Source organism: Lynx canadensis, chromosome D3, assembly GCF_007474595.2.
Source record: "Lynx canadensis isolate LIC74 chromosome D3, mLynCan4.pri.v2, whole genome shotgun sequence".
Taxonomy (NCBI): domain Eukaryota; kingdom Metazoa; phylum Chordata; class Mammalia; order Carnivora; family Felidae; genus Lynx; species Lynx canadensis.
In genome coordinates, this window is record NC_044314.2 from 22,661,645 (window position 1) to 22,685,426 (window position 23,782).

The 23,782-nt window shown below is 37.7% G+C and overlaps 1 pseudogene; it reads left to right on the forward strand.

Annotated features, from left to right (window-relative positions):
* Positions 1 to 356: 356 nt before the first annotated feature.
* LOC116738391 lies at positions 357 to 13,852 on the forward strand (annotated as a pseudogene).
* The last annotated feature ends 9,930 nt before the right edge of the window (positions 13,853 to 23,782 follow it).

The window sequence follows — 23,782 nt, forward strand, 5'->3', positions numbered from 1 at the left end:
CAAAGCATAGCTCCTGCCAAGACAACCTAGAAAAGCTGGAAAAAGTAAAAAAAATCAATCCATCAATCTGTGTAAAGGTATCAGATTTTTGCTAAAGCAATGAGAACTAAAGGGGTCAAGATTTCAGAGACAGGAACACTTCAATAAAAGTGAGCTGTTATCCTATGGAAACTTTTTTCCTTGGGGACATTTGCCAATTCTCAGGGCAGAGAAAGAACCTAAGAATGCAAGTTGCCTGGGCACAACCCTACAGGCAGGAATAGAGAAACTGGTAGGTTTTTGTGGTCTTGCAGAAACACAAATGGGGATGTGAACAGTCAGGATGCTTCTGAAAAGAGGAAAAGAAAACGGAAACAATGTCGGATTCTCCCCGGGACACACAACTGAGGCTATACGGGAGGATGAACAAGTAATTTACAAAGCCACTATGGGAAGAATGGAGTTGCCTGACAGTCCCTGGCTACTGAGGAGATGAGGATTAGGATAAATTAGGGTAAAACCCATTAAAGGAGGAGCCCAAGTGGTCACACTAGGCTCTTTGTTGAAAGCCTTGGAGGACTATATCCTAGGAACAGAATGAATGAGAGAACCTGTAACCCAGCCTGACTCAACTCAGTCCCCTACTGGGTTAAGCTAACAGAAGCTGAGTAAACTAATTATATGTACACGTGTGTATAGTTTACACACATGCATATACATACACACACATACATATATGGATATGTATATGTGGTATTTAGCATTCAATCAAGAATGACTAAACAAGGCAAGATACAGGACAATATAATATTAAAAAGAAATAGACCCACAGTGAGCAGACATTTTAATTAGAAGTTCAAGAAAATATAGAACAAGCTGGAGAAAACAGATGCAAAGAATGGCTAATTTCACCAGAGGACCAGCATTCATCAAAAGAATCCAATGAAAATGTTGGAACTATAAAACATAAGAAGTACTATTAAGAGCCTAATGGATGGGTTTATCAGCCAATTAGATACTGCATAAAACAGGGTTAAGAGAATGGAGAAAGTCAACAGAAAAGCTCAGCATTTTTTTAAACAAAAAATTCAGGAAAAATGAGTAAGAGATGGTGGAATACAGTATAAATGTTGTAACCTGCAAGTAGATGGGGAACTATTGAGAGAAAAAATGAGGCAAAAGTAGTATTGAAGGCACAACGACTAAAGGTTTTCCAAAATGATTAAGGACATTAACTCTCTGACTGAAAAATCTCATTGAACTTTGAGCAAGATAACACCGACACACACACCAACACACACACACACACACACACACACACACACACACCCTCCCCCACAATATGAGCTGTATCATAGTCAAATTGCTGAAAGCCAAAACCAAGAAAAACATATTAAAAACAGAAAACAGATTTTTTTTCTCAATAACTTATAATTGACTTCTCAACAGAAACGATCAAAGTCAAAGAAAATGACTGGTAACCTAGAATTCTACACCCCACAAAAATATCCTTCCAAAGTAAAGACGAAATACACACATCTTCAGAAAAACAAAAACTGAGAGCCCTTTCCCCAGCTGGCAGCCTGGAGGCCGCAGGACGCCTGGAGTTACTGTAAAGGATGTGAACCAGCAGGAATTCATCAGAGCTCTGGCAGTCTTCCTCAAAAAGTCTGGGAAGTTGAAAGTCCCTGTATGGGTGGACACTGTCAAGCTGGTCAAGCATAAAAAGCTTGCTCCCTGATGAGAGCTCTTTCTACACACAAGCTGCTTCCATAGCACAGTGCCTATACCTACAGGGCGCTCTGGGGTGAGCTCCATGACCAAGATCTACGGGGGATGACATAGGGAAGATCTAGGGAAACAAGTTCTAGGGAAACAAGGTCATGCCTCCAAGACAGGGGCTGCAGCCCTGGAGTGGCTGAAAATGGTTGAAAAGCACAAAGATGGGGGCCGTAAACTGACCCCTTGGGGACAGAGAGATCTGGACCGAATCGCCAGACAGGTGCCAGCTGCCAATAAGAAGCACTGGGACAAATGCTGGGTTAATAAATTGTCTCAGTCCAAAGAAAGAGAGAGAGAGAAAGAGAGAGAGAGAGAGAGAGAGAGAGAGAGAGAGAGAGAGAGAGACTAAGAGAGTTTATCACTAGCAAACCTACACCAATGAAACTTCTAAAGGGAGTTCTTTAAGCAGAAGGAAACAAGGCAATGCCAGATGGAAACAAAAAGGGTAAATATGTGGGTAACTGTATTTCAATGGCAATTAATGCCTTATGGGCTTTAAAACATATTTAGAATTAAAACTCATAATAAAAATCAGAGGACAGGAAGGGATATGTACAGTTAGAGAATTCCAAGATGTTACCATTATTCATAGTAATAGTTTGATTTTAAAATCAAATTGTAAAAAAAAAAAAATCAAAACACAACAATTTATTATAGTAAGTCAAAGGCACATGTTGTGTCTAGGGTATCCACTAACAAAATAGTAAATAAATGTGTAACTAACAAGTTAATAGAGTAAAAAAAATGGAATAGTTATAAAATGATTAATTTTACAAAGGCACAAAAGGAGAGAAAAGGGAATATTGAAATCACTGAGATCAATAGGAAAAAAAATGATAAATATAAAGCCAAGGATGTCAATAATTAAGTTCCAATGGATGAAATATTCCAATTAAAAGATTAACACTACCAGTCTGGTTAAACATTTGGGACACAGAAAGCTGGAAATTTTAAGGATGAAAAAAGATGTACCATGCAAATATCACCAAAATAAGCTGGTATGACTGTAACAGCACTTTCAGGTTTCTTTTTGAAGATATTCTAGGAATATAAACCCATTCTAGAAAAGAAAATGCAACTTCCTATTTTCTTGAGGGTTTAAATTATTTTTATGTTTTGTGCAATTAGCGCTCTGCATTGAAAAACAAAAAGTGAGATAAACAAAGATCCTGATGTTTCCTTGGAGGAAAATGGGTGAGGTTTCCAAGGTGTGATAACAATTCCAGAGTAGCTGTTGCTCCCCGTGGTGTAGGGCTAGCACCCTACATTTACATAAACTCAGAGGAAAATCAGAGAATTGGAACCACCAAATATAACCATAGTCTAAAAAATCTGTAGCACTTTTTTTATAAACTTCATTTCCGGAAACCATACATCCTGAGTCATCCCCTATGGCTTGGTTTATCATTTAATCTAAGACATTTATCTACTTCTCCCTTCTTTCTCTCCCTTTCAAATCCTTCCTCTGTGATCAGCAAATTAATCTATCTCCTCAACCTCTTTCTCAACATGCCCTCCACTTCGTGGCCTTAACTGAACCCTGGATGTTTATGGTCATGGTGGTGACTGTTTCATAATGATGACTCTGCAAATGGCACCACTGTCTTGCTGCCCTCTTCTTTTGCAGAAGCACGGGTCTGGCAAAAGCCAAATCCTGGGTGTATGTACTCTACTGTGTACCTTCTGTCAATCTCACTTCAGTGGCTTTATAAATATTTCTGGAGAAAATCACACACTGGCAACACTACTCTACTGTGGCAGCCTCAGTTTTTCAGTCATCATGAGAAAGTATTATGTCCTGTCCTTCTCTCCCCATTAAACTTTCCCTATATCTGCCTTCTCTCTTAGCTCTCTCACACTTCAGTGAGAAAAAAAGAAATCATGCACTGTGAATTTCTCCATCTTCTTAAAAACAAAATTCAAATCCACCTGCAAAGACATCTTTCTTCCCTCCTCCTGCTTCAGTGGAGAAAACCATCCCTGCTTCTAACACCGCTCTCCCTACACAGTCTGGATTCATCTTTTCTCCTCAAGGACCCAGAGTGATTTTCTTCCTCTCTTCTGCATCATCAGGCTCCCACTCACTCATTAACCATTTTTTTTAATTTTTTTTAATATCTATTTATTTTTGAGAGAGAGAGAGGTTGAGAGAGAGAGAGAGAGAGAGAGAGAGAGAGAACACAAATGGGGGAGGGGCAGAGACAGAAGGAGACACAGAATCCAAAGCAGTCTCCAAACTCTGAACTGTCACCCTAGAGCCCAATGCAGGGCTTGCACTCACGGACCGCGAGATCATGACCTGAACTGGAGTTGGACGCTTGACCCACTGAGCCACCCAGGCATCCCATTAACCATTTCTATCAACATTTAAAAATGTTCTTTCTTAAAACAAGTATTTTGTTTCTACAGTGACCCCTATAGCTGTGGTTACATTTTTCTGCTCCCCTCTCAAGTGGTGTCTGCTTCATATCTTCTCCCAAATGTTCACCGGTTCTACTACTCCAAGTTCTTCTGATTAAGAGAATCAACATACTGTATTGCCAGATCTAACAAACATTAATTTCCTACTCAAACTTTCAGAAATATCCTTACATTTCAGCACTTCTTCATTTGTGAAATAATTTCTTCCTTTGATTTAAATACCACTATTCTCTCCTGCTTTTCATCCTATGTCACTGACTATTCCTTCTTACCTGGACTTCTAATTACTTCATTTCCCCTAGGGCATTGTTTTAGGATACTTCTATTCTCTCCTGACATACCTGTCTACTGTCAAATTTACATCACCCTCAGACTAGTCCTCTGAGCTCCTCTGATATATATGGCCACCTGTCTCAGAGAAACCCTAAAGATCCCAGCCTCCATTCTGTCCAGGCCATGCCCAAATTAAGATACATCAACAATTTAAACCCAGAGAGCTGCTCAAGTAAAACTCCCATGTATTCTCAGGTTTCCCTTTCCTCTACTCCCCACATGTAATGTTCCAGTAAGTTCTGTCCAGTCTACCTAAATATACACATTAGTTATTAATATCATTAGTTATTAATATCATTAGTTATTAATACCATTAGTTATTATAATTAGTTATTAATATCAACAATATCATTAATATCATTAGTTATTAATATAAATAATAATTATTAATAAATTAATATTATATCTATGGCTATATATCTCCTGCCCATTCATTTCTCTGTCTCTATTGCCACTGCTACAGTCCTGGCCACCTCTCTTACCAACATTATTGAAACAGCCTTCTCAACCGTCTCTGCTTGAGCCTATGCCACTAGAAACCATTCTCTGCAAGCATCTGAAGAAACATTCCTTTAACTTTTTATGCTGAAATAATTGCAAATGTACAGGAAGCTGCAAAAATAGTACACAGAAGTAGTGTGTGCACCCTTCATTCAATTCCCCCCAATGGTTACATCTTGCACAACTACAGCAATTATCAAAACCAGGAAACTAACAAGGACACAATGATTGTATACTATGCTATGCCCTTTGGCCACATACATAGAGTCGCATAACCATTACTGCAGGGGAGAAATCTACTGAAGTTAAAATGATCATCTACTTCCTCTGCTTAAAGTCCTTTAACAATTTTTCATTTTAGATAAACAAAAATTCAAACTCTTTGCTCTGGTCTACATGATCTGCTCCCTGCCCACTCTTCCACCTTAATGCTTGTGTCTCTCACTTTCTGTGTTCCAACATCACTGAATAGTTTCCTTCATTTCCCCAAACAGGATGACTTTGCCCTCAACTTATCCCCTTTGTACATGTGTGTCTCTTTATCTGAAGCACTCTTTCCCTAGCTCATGTACTGCAACAGATCACCCTTGTCAAATATCTAAACCTGTTCTCTCTCAGCACCTGGGTTTCTTTTCATGAATCAGACCACAACTTGCAATTATATATGGAATTGTTTATATATCTGGCATCTGTATTGTTCCTCCACTATATAAATTCCATTGGGAAGATAAAATGTAGGTCATAATCTTCTATCCCTATTTCCTAGCATAGAGCATTGATATACGAAATGTAGCAGGTGCTCCACCTAATGAATAAATGAATAAGTAAGGTGGGATAAAGAAAAGAAATTAGTAAAATAATAAAAGAAAATTCATAGTTTGAAAACATTCTGAGAGCCTTTGATGAAAGGCCCCATGTAAGGCTGGAGAGGAATTAAGTAGATACGTAGTTGCTGGCCTCTGCAGTATGGCCCCCCTCCTCTGGGTATATATAATTCTAATTAATACTAATTGGATTTAAAACTGCATCAAGGAGGAAATTTTTTGTTGTTGCTTACAGCTCCTGAACATCAGATCTGAAAGACACAACTCCTCACTCAACACAGAACCCTCTTTTTATTTTAGAAGCCATCAGCACTGGTCCAGGGATGTAATCTTTTCCCTGTCTCTCAGAAGGGGGTGTGGTGCCCTCCCATCCCTAGCATCCAAATTCAAATAGTTTCCTACTATATAAACCAAATATCATAAATGATGCCCAACTCCAATATGTCTTAAAATAGATATGGTAGACATCACAGGAAAAGAGCGGGGGTGAATAAAACAGAAGAACATTCATGGTTTGAAAACTTTTGAGAATCTCTGATGGACAACAAGGCAACTGTATGGAGTCTTTCACTGACAAGCAGGTGCCTGGTTTCCAGTCCAGGCTCTGCTCCCTGCTAGTGAAGACCAGCTATTTTACCTTGGCTTTAGTTTTCTGGTTGTTAAAGAAAAGGAAAAAAGCCTTCCAGTTCATACAATGTACAAAGCTATTCCCCACCTCAAGTTGTATTCATAAGTTGTCATGTGAGTAAGAAAACAAAAAGAGAACCAGAAAAAAAAAAATAAACACTGTTACTGCTGTCTGGTCACTGTTTTTTGAACAGGGCTCTCTCTTTCTTCTCTCTCTTATTTTTTTAATAATGTTTATTTATTGAGAGAGAGAGAAAGAGAGAGAGAGAGAGAAAGAGCAGGGGAGAGGCAGGGGGAGGGGTATGGAGAGAGAATCTCAAGCAGACTCTGCACTCAGTACTGAGCCCAATGTGGGGCTCAAACTCACAAACCATGAGCTCATGACCTGAGCCAAAATCAGGAGTTGGACCTTTAACCTACTGAGCCACCCAGGTGCTCCAAACAGGTGATCTCTTTTGCATGAAGAAAACCTCATATTTTCTTTGTTGCCTCACTGTAGCATGAGACATGCCATTTTTCCCTACCTTGTTAAAAGCCTCTATTACAGAAATTGCCAGATCTATTAGTAAATCTTAATTACCACTTCTTGTGCTGCTTTTAGCCTCTAGTGGGGCAAAATTGCCATGATTTATGCTTTACTAACAATGATATTTTTACATTAGTAAGCAATTAAAGAGCCCAACAGCACTCCTGGGAACTTCAAAAAACCGTAGAAGGACTGCCATCATTTTGATTTATATCTACTCTAATTGTATTTACAGAAAACTTATAAAGGAAGAATATTGTGTCCAAATGTTTATGGTGCTGACAATAAATGCTTGTAAAAAGAGAAGCATTCATGCACATGCTTCACATTGCCTGTAGAAGTAGCATATAATGTCACAGAGAATGGACTTAGACAAGGTTACATCAGGTGGTGATCAGTGTTGGGTCTTAGACTTGTCTACCCAGGAAATTCAGATGGAAGGGATTTCACTGGGGGGTGAAACTTCTATCTTCTGTCTAGAGGGGTGACAAGTGGCATTGATTTCAACTTGGAGAGGGGATTGTGGGGAACAGTATTCCTTTACATTTAGAGTAGCATGGAGATCTATTAATAAAAAAGATCCATGGTGAATAAAATAGCTAAAATGGCAAGTTCTTCTGCAAGCCATGAGTAGAATGAAGGCCAGGAATTACTGCTTCTCTTCTTCAAGACATAGACTATTGGAAATCAATCCTTCTAATTCAACAGAAAGATTTACTTCTTACATTTTTGAGGCCTCACCAATAAGACTTCTTTCTTTCAGTCTTTATGTGTTTAGTTTTATTGTGCCTTCTGCAGTGTCTCCATATTTACTATCAAAACCTTACTGTGCAGAAAAAGGCTACATAGTACACTAGAATAATTGTAGGAAAATTATATTGATTAGAATATAAATTTTTTAATTTAAATCTTTTTGAGTTACCCATATTTAACCAAAAGCTGGTAAGAACCTAAACTCTGTACTTTTCCTTAAGTCGCAGAGCCTACCGTCTGAGCAGCAGGGCCAGCATCATCCACAGCTTGTTTGAATGCTGAGTCTCTCCCTATCCCAGACTTACTGAATCAGAGGTGGCATTTTAACCAGAGGATTCAAGGGGACATTAGTGTTTGAGAAACCCTGTAATAGAAGGTTGGCAGAGAATGGGAAGTCAGTGTGTCTATCAGGAAATTTAATCATGATAGCTGATATTACAAGGTCCATAGCTCTAAAAAAAATGGTGAAGATGAAGATGAAGAAGAGGAAGAGGGGGGTAGGTGAGGGGGAGGAAGTGGAAGAAGAAAAAAGGAAAAGAAGCAAGCACAGTGGGGGGGAAGGGAGAGGAGGAAGAGGAGGAGGAGGAGGAGGAAGGAGGAGGCAATGGCTTTTTCAAATTATGTCCCAAAAGTCCTCTTTCCTAAATCTGTCACCAAATGAACCAAATCTTTAATACAAAATTTACATGGTTATCCTTTCCACATTTAGGGCATGCAGAGAGCAGAAGGAACTTCTTTGACCTCAAGGTTCCTGCTTTAATAAAGCAGCTTATAGATGCCTCCTGCCTAGAAAGAGCAATTTGTGGCAGGTGGCTTAACCATAACTTGAAACTTTGCATTTAAATAACCAAGTCTCAGTGTCTACAGGGTGAGACTTATACAACATTTCAGAATGAGTTTGGAGGGTCCCACAGATTAAGCAGTAATCAGTGTCGGTTCGAGGCCATTTCACATGAACATTTCTAGAGAAATCATGGTGCAGCAGTCAAATCTTGTTTCATTTATGTATTTTCCTCTCTCTTTTCTACTAGAGGTTGTTCAACACCAGTGCTGGTGCTGGGCACACTGAATATTCTCCTGCCTACTTCCCCAGTGTGTACTCCCATACCAGATAATATTCCCATGGTTTACAAAAGCACATTAATACTAGAGGAATGAAAACAACCCACATCGATCTCGTTTCCACTTTCTTTTCAAGTACTGCTGCTTCATGGAAGTTTGAGGTTTACATCTTTTTAATTAAATTACATTTAACTGACAATTTCTGGTTAAAATTTCTATTGCGAATTCCAGATGATTGTAGAGTCTTGGAGAACCTGAGGAAATACAGTTAACCAAAGAAGATACTAAAAAATGAGGAATAATTCTAGGGAAAGTGAGGATGGTGGTAGACACACAGGGAATAAGCACAAAACAGCCTCTTATTTCTTTTTAAGGTTTTTCTGTTTGTCCTCAATCCTATCAAAAAACATTGCTGATCAAGAATTAAAGAAATGTCCAGTTGGGATGAAGACAATTATGAAGACATAATCCTGTGCAACCAAATCTTTGTCAGCATCTCTTTTTTCCCCCTAGTTTTATTGAGATGTAACTGACATACATCCTTGTAGAAGGTTAAGGTGTACAGGATGATGGTTTGATTTACATATTTTGCAAAACAATTACTGCAAGTTTAGTTAGCGTCAATCACTTCATACAGATACAATAAAAAGAGAAAGAAAAAAAGATTTTTTTTTCCATGTGATGACAACTTTTAGGATTTACACTCTTAACAACTTTCATATATATCATACGGCAGTGTTAAGTATAGTCATCATGCTGTACATTCACATCCCTAGTACTTGCTTATTTTGTAACTGGAAGTTTGTACTCCTTGACCACCTTCATCCAATTTCCCCTTCCCCAAGCCCCTACCTCTGGTACCAACAAATCTGATCTCTTTTTTGTGTGTTTAAATTCCAATATAAGTGAGATCATACAGTATTTGTCTTCTTCTCATTTATTTCACTTAGCAAAATGCCCATAAGATCCATCCATGTTGTCACTAATGGCAGGATTTCCTCATCTTTATGCCCAAATGATATTCCACTGTATGGATGTGTGTGTGTGTGTGTGTGTGTGTGTGTGTGTGTGAGTGTAAGTGTGTACTTTCCCCATTCATTTGGCGATGGACACTTAGGTTGCTTCCAAATTTTGGCTATTGTAAATAATGCTATGAACATGGGAGGGGGCAAATATCTTTGTGAAATAATGTTTTAATTTCCTTTGGACATAGTCCCAGAAGTGGGATTTCTGGATCATATGGTAATTCTATTTTTAATTTTTTGAGGATCCTCTATACTGTTTTCCATGATGGCTGCACAAGTTTACAATTCTACAAGCAGTGCACAAGGGTTCTCTTTTTCCACATCCCCTCCAGCGTTTGGTATCTCATATCTTTTGTTAGCATCATCTCAACCTGTTTAGTGATTAAGTGGCATAAGAAAAGAATTTCTCACGCTCCTAAAATACTGAGTATCTTAAAGACGACTCATATTGTGACTAGCCTTGTAATCAGAGTAATAGTTTTTTCAGTTGTCTAAGGGCTGCTACAGAAGGCATTTCGATGCTTCCTTTAAGGTTTATTCTTCTAAATAATTTAGTGCTTTTTAAAAATTATTTCAACATGTTTTTCATTATTGTTAATCACAGCATCCCAAGGAGACCCAATGGGCAGACAATATTTTCTCCATTTTATAGATGTGTTAACTGAAGCATTTCTGGATACAGGGTACTTTGATGAAAAAAAAAAAATAAATAAGTACCAGACTTCAGTTAAAAAGTCTCCTAACTTGCTGCTTAATATTTAACACCAACTCACCTTCCCAACTGCATCTACATTTTACAGTGATGGGGTTCCCTTTAGATATCTTAGTCACTGGTTGTGATGCTACTGATTATTGACACAGTTTGGCAAAGACTACTAGACTCACTTCATAATTGGAAAATCGACAGATAAACACATATCCAACCCATCCAGATACCCACTAAGCCTTCCAGTCCACAGCATAATATCTGGGAGCATTTTCAATACAGTTATTAATTCCTATCTAAAGGTTTCTGAGTGAATACATTTTATGCCTTTTCTTAGTTGTACATTCCAAGTCTAAAATCTGAAACTACATCCTGCCTAAAAGAGGTTTTCCTGTTCCCCACAGAGAACAATAGCATATGTCTCTACTGTTTAAGAGATAGTGAATAATTTACCAAATCAGAACATTCTGTAAAAGACACTGTTTTTGCTTTGATGCTCTTGTGTAACTGCCACTGACTTTAATGAGAATTACACACATCTGTCATTGGGCAGAATCAACCCCATTATTTATTAAAGCTGAAACCCACCATTTTCCATAAAGCTCTCCTCTAGTCAATAATTAACAGATATAAGACTCACAGATTTGTGGTGCATACTCTATCTTTCTGATGAGTAAAACATGGTGGTGAAAGAAAATGAGCTAGAGAGAAATATCCTTGGCCTGACAGTCTTTTTCCTGTTTGTTGTAGCCACATAACTAGATTTTCCACCTTTGGTGATTAAGAAGGAAACAAATAGCTTCAATATTTGTTTGTTTCATTGCTATCACATATCTATTATGGCAGGTAATAGGAGTTTATTTGACTAGTTGGTATAAATCAACCGCTTTATATTTTCCAAAATCACCAGGAGGATATAATGAGGACATGAGGTCCATATGAGTATCTTGAGGAATATGTAACCTTGAACTCTATCCTTGTTACTCAGATGTCTTATCAGTAGCCTAGTTGTACTGGCATCTACGGGAACTTGTTGGGAACAGGACCCCACACAGGTCTACTAAGTCAGAAATGCTGAGCTATCTCCTATTAGTGTGTTAACAAGCCCTCCAGATGATTCTGATGCTCACTGCAGTTGAGGAACCACTAATCTATATACTATTATCCATGACCTTGGAAAATAATTGCCATCTGAGAAAAGATGGAAAAGTAGTACTAATATTCTTACACTTCTTTTTTGTGTGATTATATTGTATATCATAAAATTATATTACTTTGTAATACAAAATATGCTTTCAAATAAAAATTATCCCTCCTATTTTCAATTAATTTCATAGATCATATTCACTGTTGAATTATCCTTTTTGGTTTAGAAAAAGAATGCTTTTCATGTTTAACTACTTTCTCTTTATGACATTTAAGTGATTCTTTTTTTGCCCTTTGAGTTCCAATTATTTGTTATACCTTAATTTATTCTGTAATTTTCATTGAAATATAATAAAATATACCAAATAAAACACTCATAATACTTGTACAATTCTTCTCATAATTTCTCTATCATTATCTACTTCTCCTTCACTAGTAAGGTCTACTAAAACATCCTTTTCTCTATTTGGCTAAAAATATTTTAGTACGAAGTGATCCTGCCCATTTATTTACTATCCCCCCAAGTCTTCTGATACTCAAAGAGTCGCTATTTGTTTTACAGTACTTTGTAATGGGGTTTGGGGGTGGGTAAAAGCTATCAGTGCCAGTACACAGCCAGACAGTGCATAAAAATGTCTAATGATGCAATTTATCTGTTAGACCAAAATACATTTCATGGGATGGAAGAAATAACTCTTTTAGTGCCGCATTCTTGGTACATTCTGCATTCAAACCTCCTCAAATTTTCTCTGGCAACATAGTCCATATTGCGATGATGGATAACTGATTTCCAGCAGTGCTGTAAAGTGATTATTAACCCATAAGCATTCGCCTGCTGAGATATTCTATGGTTTTAAAAAAGTTAAGAACCATTTCTACACTGCTGGAGCTATTATAATCTTTTTGAAGCCTTCAGTGTAGGACCTCCTGTCTCTTACCATACTTCTGTATTAATTTAAGCCGATTGCCAAGACTTCTTAGCACCTACAGTCTAGCTCCAGAACCACAGAAGAAACCACATGTCATGTTATGAAGGACAATGTTACCATGTGGCATAAATGCAACATATCAGTAGTCACCACGTGGAACCTTCAAATTACAAATCTCAAAGGTCAGAATAATAGGAGTATCCCATCAAATCACAGAATTGCAGGGACAAAAAGAACCTCTGACATCACCAAAGCCAGTTACTTAAAAAAAACATTTGGAAGGAAGCAGGGGACCAGGGGTGCTGGAAAACCTAATCTCCCAAAAAGCAATCAAACAACAAAATCTTAGAACCTTAGGCGGAAAACAGACCAAAGTGGCCTGCTCTGGCTGAAGGATGAAAGGGTAAACAGTCACCCTATTTCTCTCTGCTCTTGCAGAGATCTGCTTAGGCATCTCAGAATCACTTGGTACCTAGCCAAGCTCAGAAACTTCTGGCTTAGTGCAACTCCTTATATCTTACAGATGAGAAAACTGAGACGAGAGGATCTAAATAACTTGCTCCCCAACTTCAAAGATTATTGATAACAGAATTTGGCCAATTTATATGTATCGTGACTCTTAGTCCACTGATTTTTCCACTAAATTGTATAAAAGCAGAAGCTGACCAAGGAATCCTGAATGGGAAAATAAGAATAGTAGAGGCTGTTCCTGGAGTAGGGGTGGTGTTCATTACAGGTTCCATCTCACTCCTGAGGCAAAACAGGTCATAATAAAATCTAAAATAATGTCAGGAGTAGGTATGACCAACCAGAGATGCCTCCCTGCTCTGAACATAAATGAGACTGGCACAAAGATCCACACAAAACACCAAGAATAAACAGAGTAGGCAAAAGGGCCTTGATAATCATTACCTTTAAAGTGGAGGGAAGAGAATGCAGTTTTAAACAGAAAAAGCAGGGGAAATCACATTGTAAGAAGGCACCTGGCTGTAAGTTTGGTTACTTTCTCTTCTTTTGATCCCTATTTAAGGAAAGTCGTTAGCATGAAATATAAAAACAAAGTAAAAGAACTTGGAGGAAAGAGATCTGATTCAGGGAGAAAAATTCTGGAAAATAACAACAAAGTAAAACAAATTGTCAATATTCTCAGAGAGCTGAGAGACGAAATTGTCTCCACTGAACAAGAACATAAAGCTGTCAAAAGGGAAAATTCAGAGAACAATTCAAAGAGTTCTTGAATATGGAAAATATAAAATAGAAGCAACAGCTGGGATAAACAGATTTCCTAAAAAGTAATCCACAAAGATCAAAGGATAGATAATAGGTGAAAGAAAAAAAAAAAAAGACAAAACCTGGAACAACAATACTGGAAGTTAAGCATCCAGAGCAAGAGAAGAAATGATCAACAAAATAATTAAAAAAAAAAAAAAAATCTCACAGAACTGAGAGGACCTAATTTTTGAGATTAAAAGACCCACTACATGGCTAGTGGAATAGAAGAAAAACACCAATATGTTATAAAGACTAAAAAGAATCTATATGCTTCTAGTGAAAAAAATAATCACATAAAAATTATATGACATTAAAATGGTTTTGGACTACTTGAAGCTACATAAGAATGTAATGTTGAGGCATCTGGGTGGCTCAGTCACTTAAGCATTGAACTCTTGATTTCTGCTCAAGTTGTGATCTCATGGTTCATGAGTTTGAGCCCTGCATCAGGCTCTGTGCTGACAGTGTGGAGCCTGCTTGGGATTCTCTCTCTATCCGCCCGTCCCCTGCTCATGCTCTCTCTCACTCTCAAAAATAAATTTAAAAAAACTAAAAAAAAACAAAAACAAAAACAAAAAACAAAACCTAAACAAACAAACAAAAAAGAATGTAATGTTTTCAAGGTGTTGATATCCACCCACATATCTATTCCTAGATAATTTGTTAACAATATTTATATGTAAAATAACGATATTTCAGACATGCAAAGTTTCACAAAACTTACCTCCATACACTTTTTCTCAAAAGCTATTGTTGGAGAAAGGATTGTACGAAACTGAAGCACTAACATGAGAAAGGAAGACAAAAATGTGGTGAGTTGAATGGTGTGGCCTCCTTCTAAAATATGTCTACCCAAACCCTGAACATGTGGCCTTACTTGGAAAAAAGGTCTTTGCAAATACAATTAAGTTAAGGATCTTGAGATGCGGTCATCCTGTATTTGGGGTGATCCCTAAATCCAGTGACATGAATCACCATAAGAAACAGGCAGAGAGTGATAGATTTGGTAAGACACAGGAGAGAAGGACATGTGAAGGACGAGGTAGATGGGAATTATATAATAACAAAGGCAAAGCATGCCTGGAGCCACTAAAAACTGGAAGAAGCAAGGGTACATTATTCTCAGAGATTCCAGGGGAGTGTGACCATACCAATACCTTGATTTGGTACTTCTTGCCTCCAGAACTGTAAGAGAACGAATATCTGTTGTTTTAAGTCATCAAGTTTGTGGTAATTTGTTATAGCAGCCCCAGGAAACAAAAACAAAGGGATACAGGAAATGGTAGCTCAAACACAGGAAGAGGAATTGAGGATCATTAGTGGCATTAGAGGATCATTAGATGGCAGTGAAGGGAGATCTCCGGATGACAACTGTGGAATCAGTCCAAAATGGCTCTGGAAGAATCTTCTTCAAAAAGATGACATTAATTAGTGACTTCCTGGTGTCGATAAATTTTTAAAAGGAGATTTAGTTAGGGGCGCCTGGATGGCTCAGTTGGTTAAGCATCCAACTTCGGCTCAGGTCATGATCTCACAGTTTGTGAGTTTGAGCCCCACATCGGGCTCTGTGCTGTTGGCTCATGGCCTAGAGCTTGCTTTAGATTTTGTGTCTCCCCCTCTCTCTCTGCCCCTCCCTGACTTGCGCTCTCTCTCTCTCTCTCAAAAATAAATAAACATTAAAAAAAAAAAGGAGACTTAGATAATTGGCAGATAGTTTGGGTTGGGTTAGTGACAAGTACATAGACAATTCAGCAAATGACATTTTAGAATGGAAAAGTAAATAAGATTTACCAAAGGTCATAAGAGGGTAAAGAATAAATACTGATCTGATCAACAGTATGATAAAGCTGTATTAGAAGGGTGAAGGATAGAAGCAAGAGCATAAGGTTGTATGTGCATGCAGGTGGATGGGTGAGTATGGTGGAGCAATAGTGGAAAACGAACAAGAAGTCAGGAATTTTCATTCCACAAAAATGAATCCCTCAAACTGAAAAACGAATAAATAATGATACGGTAGTAAATATCAGAAGGATTATCTAAATAATTGAAAACAGCTAATTCCAGGGGACAGCAATACATTTTGTAATGATTAAACAAAATATTTAATATTTAATAAAACTAAAATTAAATAATTTTGACATTACTCATGTTATTTTACAGTAATTTTACTTAACCATTAGTATTACTCATAATATTTTCGGTACTCTACTCATGTATTCTTCAGCACATTCTTGTGGGGAAGGTACTCATTTTAATGATAAGGACCCTTGGGATACATGGTCACATAATAGTGTCAGAGCCAAATTTGGAAACTAAAGAGGCACTTTCAGGCTTCCTACATTAACTTCACCATTTCTTACAAAAGAAGATATTAGAGGGGATCTAGGAATATTGTTTAATAAATCTTGTAGAACTGGTATACTCTCAAAGTTACGTAAACATAAAGTTTTGGTTTAAAAAATAACCTGTAGAAATACTTGATCAGAAGATAAATGCTGCTGCTCTGCCATTTTCTTTGATGCTGACTCTGCCTAAGAATCAAAGTAATCTGGGGGTGGGAATGGGCTGTGATAGAGGGGATGAACATTCCCCTCTATCAGATAGAAACTCTGACTGCTCTTGGTTGTTCCAGGTATCAAATGGTGTAATTGGAAAGTACCACCTCCAGGACTGCCTGTGATAGGCAGGAAGGTGGATAAAGGTATGGACCCCCAAGGAAGGGGGAACTTGGGAAGTCCTTGGGAAGACAGCCTTGCAGCCACATGCACCAGACTGGCACACATCCCTACAACATTTACATTCTTGGGTCAACACTTGATTCCCATGGATTGAACCACCACCTGTTTAATCCTAAGAAAATTGAAGAATTTAAAGAAATTAATTTGCATGAAAATGAAGCAAAATATTTGTTTGCTTTCTTTAGTTGTGCCTGAGTTTACTTAAGAAAATTATCTCCATTCTATACGAGATGAGTAAGTGAAGTATTCAAAGACATCCTCATTAAAGGTAATAGATTTTTAATTTTACATCTAAGATGATATATTGTGATAGAAACTTTTGAAAATTGCTCTCTTAGTAATTTTAACAAGGTTTTCCTACTTTATCTACTCAAAATAGGTAATGAAAAGGAAGTTCAGGATCTAAAAATATAAATTAAATATATATAATTTAAATTAAAATTTATATATATATATATATATATATATATATATATATATATGTTTTGGGGGCAGTGGGGGGGGGGGAGGGTATATCCAAATCCTGAATACTATAATGAATTGGTTAATATGGTTGAGAATGCAGAAATCCAAATAAAATTAAATTATTGCAGCTTCAAAAACTATGGACTTTTTAGATTTCTGACTGCCAAAGGGTAAATTCAGGAAAGACACTCCAATCATAGAGACATTTCTTATATTTCTAATAACTGGAAGAGCTATACTTCATGAATATTTACCAAAACAAGGCTCTAAATTTTAGACTTTAGAGCATTCTAACTGTTCTAAAAATATGCTGACTCATTCACCTTGCACAACAAGCTTATGGCATTACTACTTTTAATATCATCATTATTTTGTAGAAAGTGGCATGGAGAGGTCAACTGGGACTATCAACTTGGGTTGATAGCTCCAAAATCCAGGATCTGCAACACTGCATTCTTGAGGATCATGTTTGCTAGTTATTATAAGTTGTAGGGCCTCATAAGATGTTCACTGAAGGAAATGCATGACCAAGGGACACATGCTGTTCAATTCACGGCCGTATCCCTTGTCTCACTTAGATAACTTCAAGAAACATGAGAAGAATCCTCATTTTAAGCTAAAATGAATTATTATAATAGATCAATAATTTAAGTATCCACATGCTATTTTCTTTCTTTTTTTTTTATGTTTATTTATTATTGAGAGACAGAGAGAAACAGAGCATGAGCATGGGAGGGCAGACAGAGGAGGAGACACAGAATCCAAAGCAGGCTCCAGGCTCTGAGCTGTCAGCACAGAGCCTGACGCGGGGCTCAAACTCACAAACCATGAGATCATGACCTTAGCCGAAGTCCGACACTCAACGGACTGAGCCACCCAGGCACCCCTCCACATGTTTATTTCTATGCAATAAATTAGTGGTTGGTTTTGGCTTTTGGTTTGTTTATTCTAGAATATTAGGTTGATGTAGTGTTACATATGAAGATAAGAGAACAGAGTTTTTGGCTTTTTGTTTGTTCTAGAATGTTAGGCTGATGTAGTGTTACAAATGAAGATAATAGAACAGAAAGAACAAGTCTTTTAGATTTAGGGTAACTTGGGTCCACTATGTGACTCGGAGCAAATTTTGTGACTGTTAAGTTTCAAGGTTAATAATAAATTTGAATGTACTGTGAAGACAACTATATAGAATAATTAGCAGAGAGTTCATCCTCCATTTATATCAGCATGTTTTATGACTGGCAGGGTCTATGATAAGTATATAGTTTGCTACCAATCAATAAATTGGAACCACTAAATTCTACTCCTGAAACCAATACTACACTATATGTCAACTAACTTGAATTTATTTACTTATTTTTAAAAGTTTATTTATTTGGTGGTGGGGGGTGGGTGGAGAGAGGGAAAAAGAAAATCCTAACCAGGCTCTGCCCTGCCAAGGCAGAGCGGTGATGCAGGTCTTGTTCCCACAAACCATGAGATCATGACCTGAGCCCAAATGAAGAATCAGATGCTCAATTGACCAAGCCACCCAGGTGCCCCAAATAACTTGAATTTAAATAAAATCTTGGAAGAAAGAAAAAATAAGAAATAGGACAGATATGAGAACAAAAATACTCTTCAAAATAATTTCCATTAGGGTGGTTCAAGTAGAGCTCAGAATGAGAGAGAGAGAGAGAGAGAGAGAGAGAGAGAGAGAGAGAGAGAGAGATCTTCAGAGATTTATTTTAGCATGGGAGGTCCTCATTTTATTCATTGATTTTCTTTGTATTCTAGCCATGTTGATGCAGAAAAGATCAAATTTAACAGGAAATGTTGTCTGCATTTGTCCTCAAATTACACTTGAATGGATTAGCTAACAACCATAATTTTGGAATTACAGTGTGAAGAAGAGAGGCCACTTGAAATAAAACTCACTCAGAATGAGAAAGAGGAGGGGCAGGGAGGAGACAGGGGGACTGGTGCACAGGAATGATTTTACAGATATCCTAGTAGCTTTCATTGCCCAGAAACATCACCAGAACTATGCCTAAATAAACTATAGGTTACAGATGAGCATTTCAAGTTAAGACCAAGGGACTAAGAATAAAACAATTCCATAGTGCTTAGATTACCCAAGATGATGAAATGTGTTTTGGCAGTAAGTGATTTTTCTAATACAATCAAGTTACAGAAAATTTTACCCTAGAAACACAACTTGAAAGACTAAATCCATACTCTTAAGACATTCTATACATGTGCTAGCATTTAAAAGTTATGGATTATTGGACCTTGACAATGAGCCAGTTGCTGTGCTAAGCACTGTACATATTGGTATGTTTATTTATTTATTTAAGAAACTTTGAACTGGTGAGTTTTATTGCATGTAAGTTACACCTTGATAAACCTAAATCTATTATTTTTTTAATTTAAATTTTAGTTACTTAACATACAGTGCAATATTGATTTCAGGAGTCAAATTCAGTGATTCATCACTTCCATATAACACTCAGAGCTCATCACAATAAGCACCCTCCTTAATGTCCATCACCCATGTAACCCATCTCCCAACCACCTCCCTCCATCAACCCTCGGTTTGTATTCTATTGTTAACAGTGTCCTGTGGTTTGTTTCCCTCTCTTCTTTTTTTTCCCCCACCCTTCTCATATGTTCATCTGTTTTGTTTCTTAAATTCCACATATGAGTGAAATCATACAGTATTTGTCTTTCTCTGATTGACTTATTTCACTTAGCATAATACATTTTAGCTCCATCCACATCATTGCCAATGGCAAGATTTCATTCTTTTTGATGGCTGAGTAATATTCCATTGTGTGTACTATTCCATTATATGTATATATACACATACCAAATCTTCTTTATCCATTCATCAGTTGATGGACATTTGGACTCTCTCCATATTTGGCTATTGTTGATAATGCTGCTGTAAACACTGGGGGCATGTACCCCTGAAAATCTGTATTTTTGTATCCTTTGAGTAAATACCTAATAGTGCAATCGCTGGATCATAGGATAGTTGGTATGTATCATTTAAATCTCACAAACAAGTCTATCAAGTAGCTACTATTATTCCTACCATTTTAAAAGGGGAAAAATGAGGAACAAAAGTCAAGTAACTTGCCCGCCCATGGATCATGCCTGGCAGATGGCAAAGCTTGAACTTTTTAATAATCTGACACCAGAACCAACAAGCTTCACTCCCACACCAGCTGGGCCATATCTCAACTGACGTTGTATAACCTACATTTTCTAGTACAATGACTTTCCTGCACATAAAAAGTGTCCAGTGAATGCTGAATATTTCTCTTACAGTTAAAAACACTGGCTATTTCTGTGAAAAGGCATGCATGAGAGGATTACCTCTTTAAATCATGATTAGTCATAAACCCTTCAGCAGGGATTCATTTATCAGATTAACCTAGCAGAAAACATGGATCTGAGAATCTAGGATAAATGAAAAGGCAAGTTTGATATAAGAGAGGAATAAACATAATGTTCATAATTGTGGGACACAATTATGGGATACCATCTACCCTTTGACATCTAGTCTGGAAGACAGTAATTTAGATGGGATAAAAGATGCTAACCCTCTACCCATTCTTCATATTCCTGCAGGGTGACTGTTCCCTGACTACAAATGATGGTTTTGGTGCACCACACCCAATGATATCACAATCCAACCCTCTCATGATTCTGGAAATGGAGACTCCCCCTCCCGCCCCACAATCAAGTCCCTTCCTTTCCAGAAGATGAAAATTTAAGATAACAAAACAGGAGGTTTCAGCCACCATATCTCTATACAGAGAGAAGATAAATTTAACCTGCTGAGAGAGCCAGAGAATGAAAATCCTACAGTCACACAAATGCCTACTCCTAGTTCCTGAGGCCAAGGTGTTGCCGATTCTTTGCATGGCTTCATGTTGCTCGGACTGCCTGGGATATTGATGGCTCATAAGTCTACCATTTTTCTTACATTAGTTAAGATTGGGTTTCCATCACATACAACTAAAAAAGAGAAGCAAATCTTCACAACAGCACACTTCTACCTTATTTCCTATTGTTTTCCCCAAGGAACTCATAGGTGATACTTAACATGATTCTCATGTTTATACTGTAAGTACCTTGTGGCCCATCTTACCACCCGAATCCTTTTACTTGAGTGAAAAATAAAATTCTATTGTGAGATTTTTTTTACTCCTCTTCATACAAGTTAGCCTATACTATTACAGGAGGTGACTTATCCAAAGTCACACAGTTAATTAGAAGCAGACCCGGGACTGGGATGGAAATCTTGCTCATTCAATGCAGTCTCCTCAAGACACTACATAATTTGTAACAACCATGTAAAGGTGAAAGGGAGTAATTAAGCTTTTATTCCCTTCTAAATGAATGCTTTTGACTAAGCCAGTGTGCTTAAAAGGCAGTGGTATTACATGACAAATTATACAAATGAAAAACTCACCATAACATTAAATGAGTAAAGGAAAAACCATTGCCTTCGGCTCAGACAGCATTTCACATCAGTTTAATTAAACACTCACACGAACATACAAACACATACACATCCCTAAACAATCACAAATCTAAATCTGAGGTTCATTATGCCAACAAGCCAGATGATTTGAAATAAAACTTCAAATGGATTCTGTCAGAAATGAAAAAGAACAAAGGGAAAAGAGACAATGTGGCTACATCTATGGAATATAAAATACGATTTAAGCCCTTAGGTGCTGAAGCTACAAGTACCTTATTTTTAGCCTTGAAATTCATGGAGGAGAGATTGTGATTTTCATTGAGCTCATGCAATAGGTAAGGAAGCTGACTTTAATGAGATTGCTGGCTTGTATCTACCTCTAGAGCTTTGCTTCAGTTGTCTTAGGATTTAAGCGCTTCAAAATGGTATCAAAGTCCTTTCCCAAATAGCTCAAGCAGTTGTTATCTGGAAAGAACTAATCTTCTTGGTGAAACCGATCCAAATTATTTTTGGTAAGGTATGGAAGGCAATAGAAGACAAAGTAGGGTGGAAATGGATAAGATGGGGATAGAAACCCTGATATCAAGATCCAAGTTGTTGTAATAGTTCCAAATCATCTATCAGGCTAGACAAAAATACGTTGTTTTTGGAAATTCAAAATTATTACCTTAATATTTATCTTTTGCTTTGCAAACTTTTCCTTAATCCTGATCACCCCTGTTTTTCCCCCTCTTCCCTCTTCTACAATCCCCACAACCACAAAGCTCACAAAGGCCAAATAATCTCTCTTGATGGCAGAAATAGCAAAACTGTTTCTTGGGTGGTTGGTACAGAAGAGATGCTGATAAGAACTCCGTTCTCCTTTCAGAAAATCAAACCTTGCCCCACCTCTGCCCCCACCCCCACAGACAAAAACACTTGGCTCACACCTTCCTGTATCATCAACCCATTTTTTTTCCTGTTTCAAGCATAAAAGTAATTACGAGCCCAGCAATAAATATCACATTTTTTACCTTGACAGAAAGCAGGAATGATACAGGGGTTTAACAGTATTATTTATTATCCACTTTGTACACATTATTTTCTGCCACTATTGGAGCTTTGTGTTCATTTTCTTGCAAGCAGCTATTTTCATATTAGCTTTACCCTGATGGTGCCTACTGAATTTGAATGTTTTTAGAACACATTCTATCTTCCATCTGGATGCCAGTAGAAAGAAGACCTTGAAAGATCCCCATAAAGTTGTTCAAGTATTATCTATCTCTGGAGATGAAGAAAGTAAAATGCAGATGGGTGAAGTATTTCCTGGGTTTCTACCCAGAATCAGACATGAGCCTCTCATCAATGTGGGGATGGGAAATTGGCACCAGGATGACTGAAACCATGATCAGTTCCCTCGCACTTGCCCATATTTTCTTACTGAAATCAAAGAAAGCCTAACTTTCTCAGAGGCATGACTTACTTCCCTCAATTTTAGACAGATTTTGATTCAGGGAATGAAAAGAATTTTGAAGACCACAGAGTGAAGCCCATTAAGCAACAAAATAAAGATAACCAGTTTGGGGATCACCATTTCATTGTTGTCCATAAAATAGGCAGAAAGTCATCTCCTTGGCTCTCTGACACAGGAAAGTATTGTGATGTGAAGGGAAGAACCAGATGAAAGGGGAGAGATCTGAATCATCTTCCTGGTCCGTCACCATCCAGCTGTGTCACCTTGGAGAATTCACTTCTTTTCTCTATAGGTTTCTGTTTCTTACCCAGGAAATTCTGTGTCTCTATGTAAATGACTATTCAGAATGGAGGCCATGACCCCCTGTATTTGCAGGGAGAGGTGGGGTCAGCTTCTGTGAGTTCAAGGGGTGATAGAAGCTTCTACTTGCACAGCCGAAGGAGTGAAGTCCAGGTCTAGGAACTATGTGGCCTGATGTTGAAATCGATTACTCTCTCAAACCTGAAGCCTTAAACTTGACAGGCTTGAAATCAGCAAATGAGCAGGCAAAGAGGAAACGTGGAAAGTTGGTTAATTTGGATTCCTGTACTTTTTCCTTTTATGCCTCTGTTAATGAATCCCACAAGTCTCCCACCTTCCCCATCACCAAGGACAGCCTCCTTCTCTTTCCACTACTCCATCTTTTTAAACAAGTATGGTAATGTCGCATGACTCGCCCCCTCCCCTCCACAACCTCATAAGCCTATTAGAATTTAAGGATGGAAAG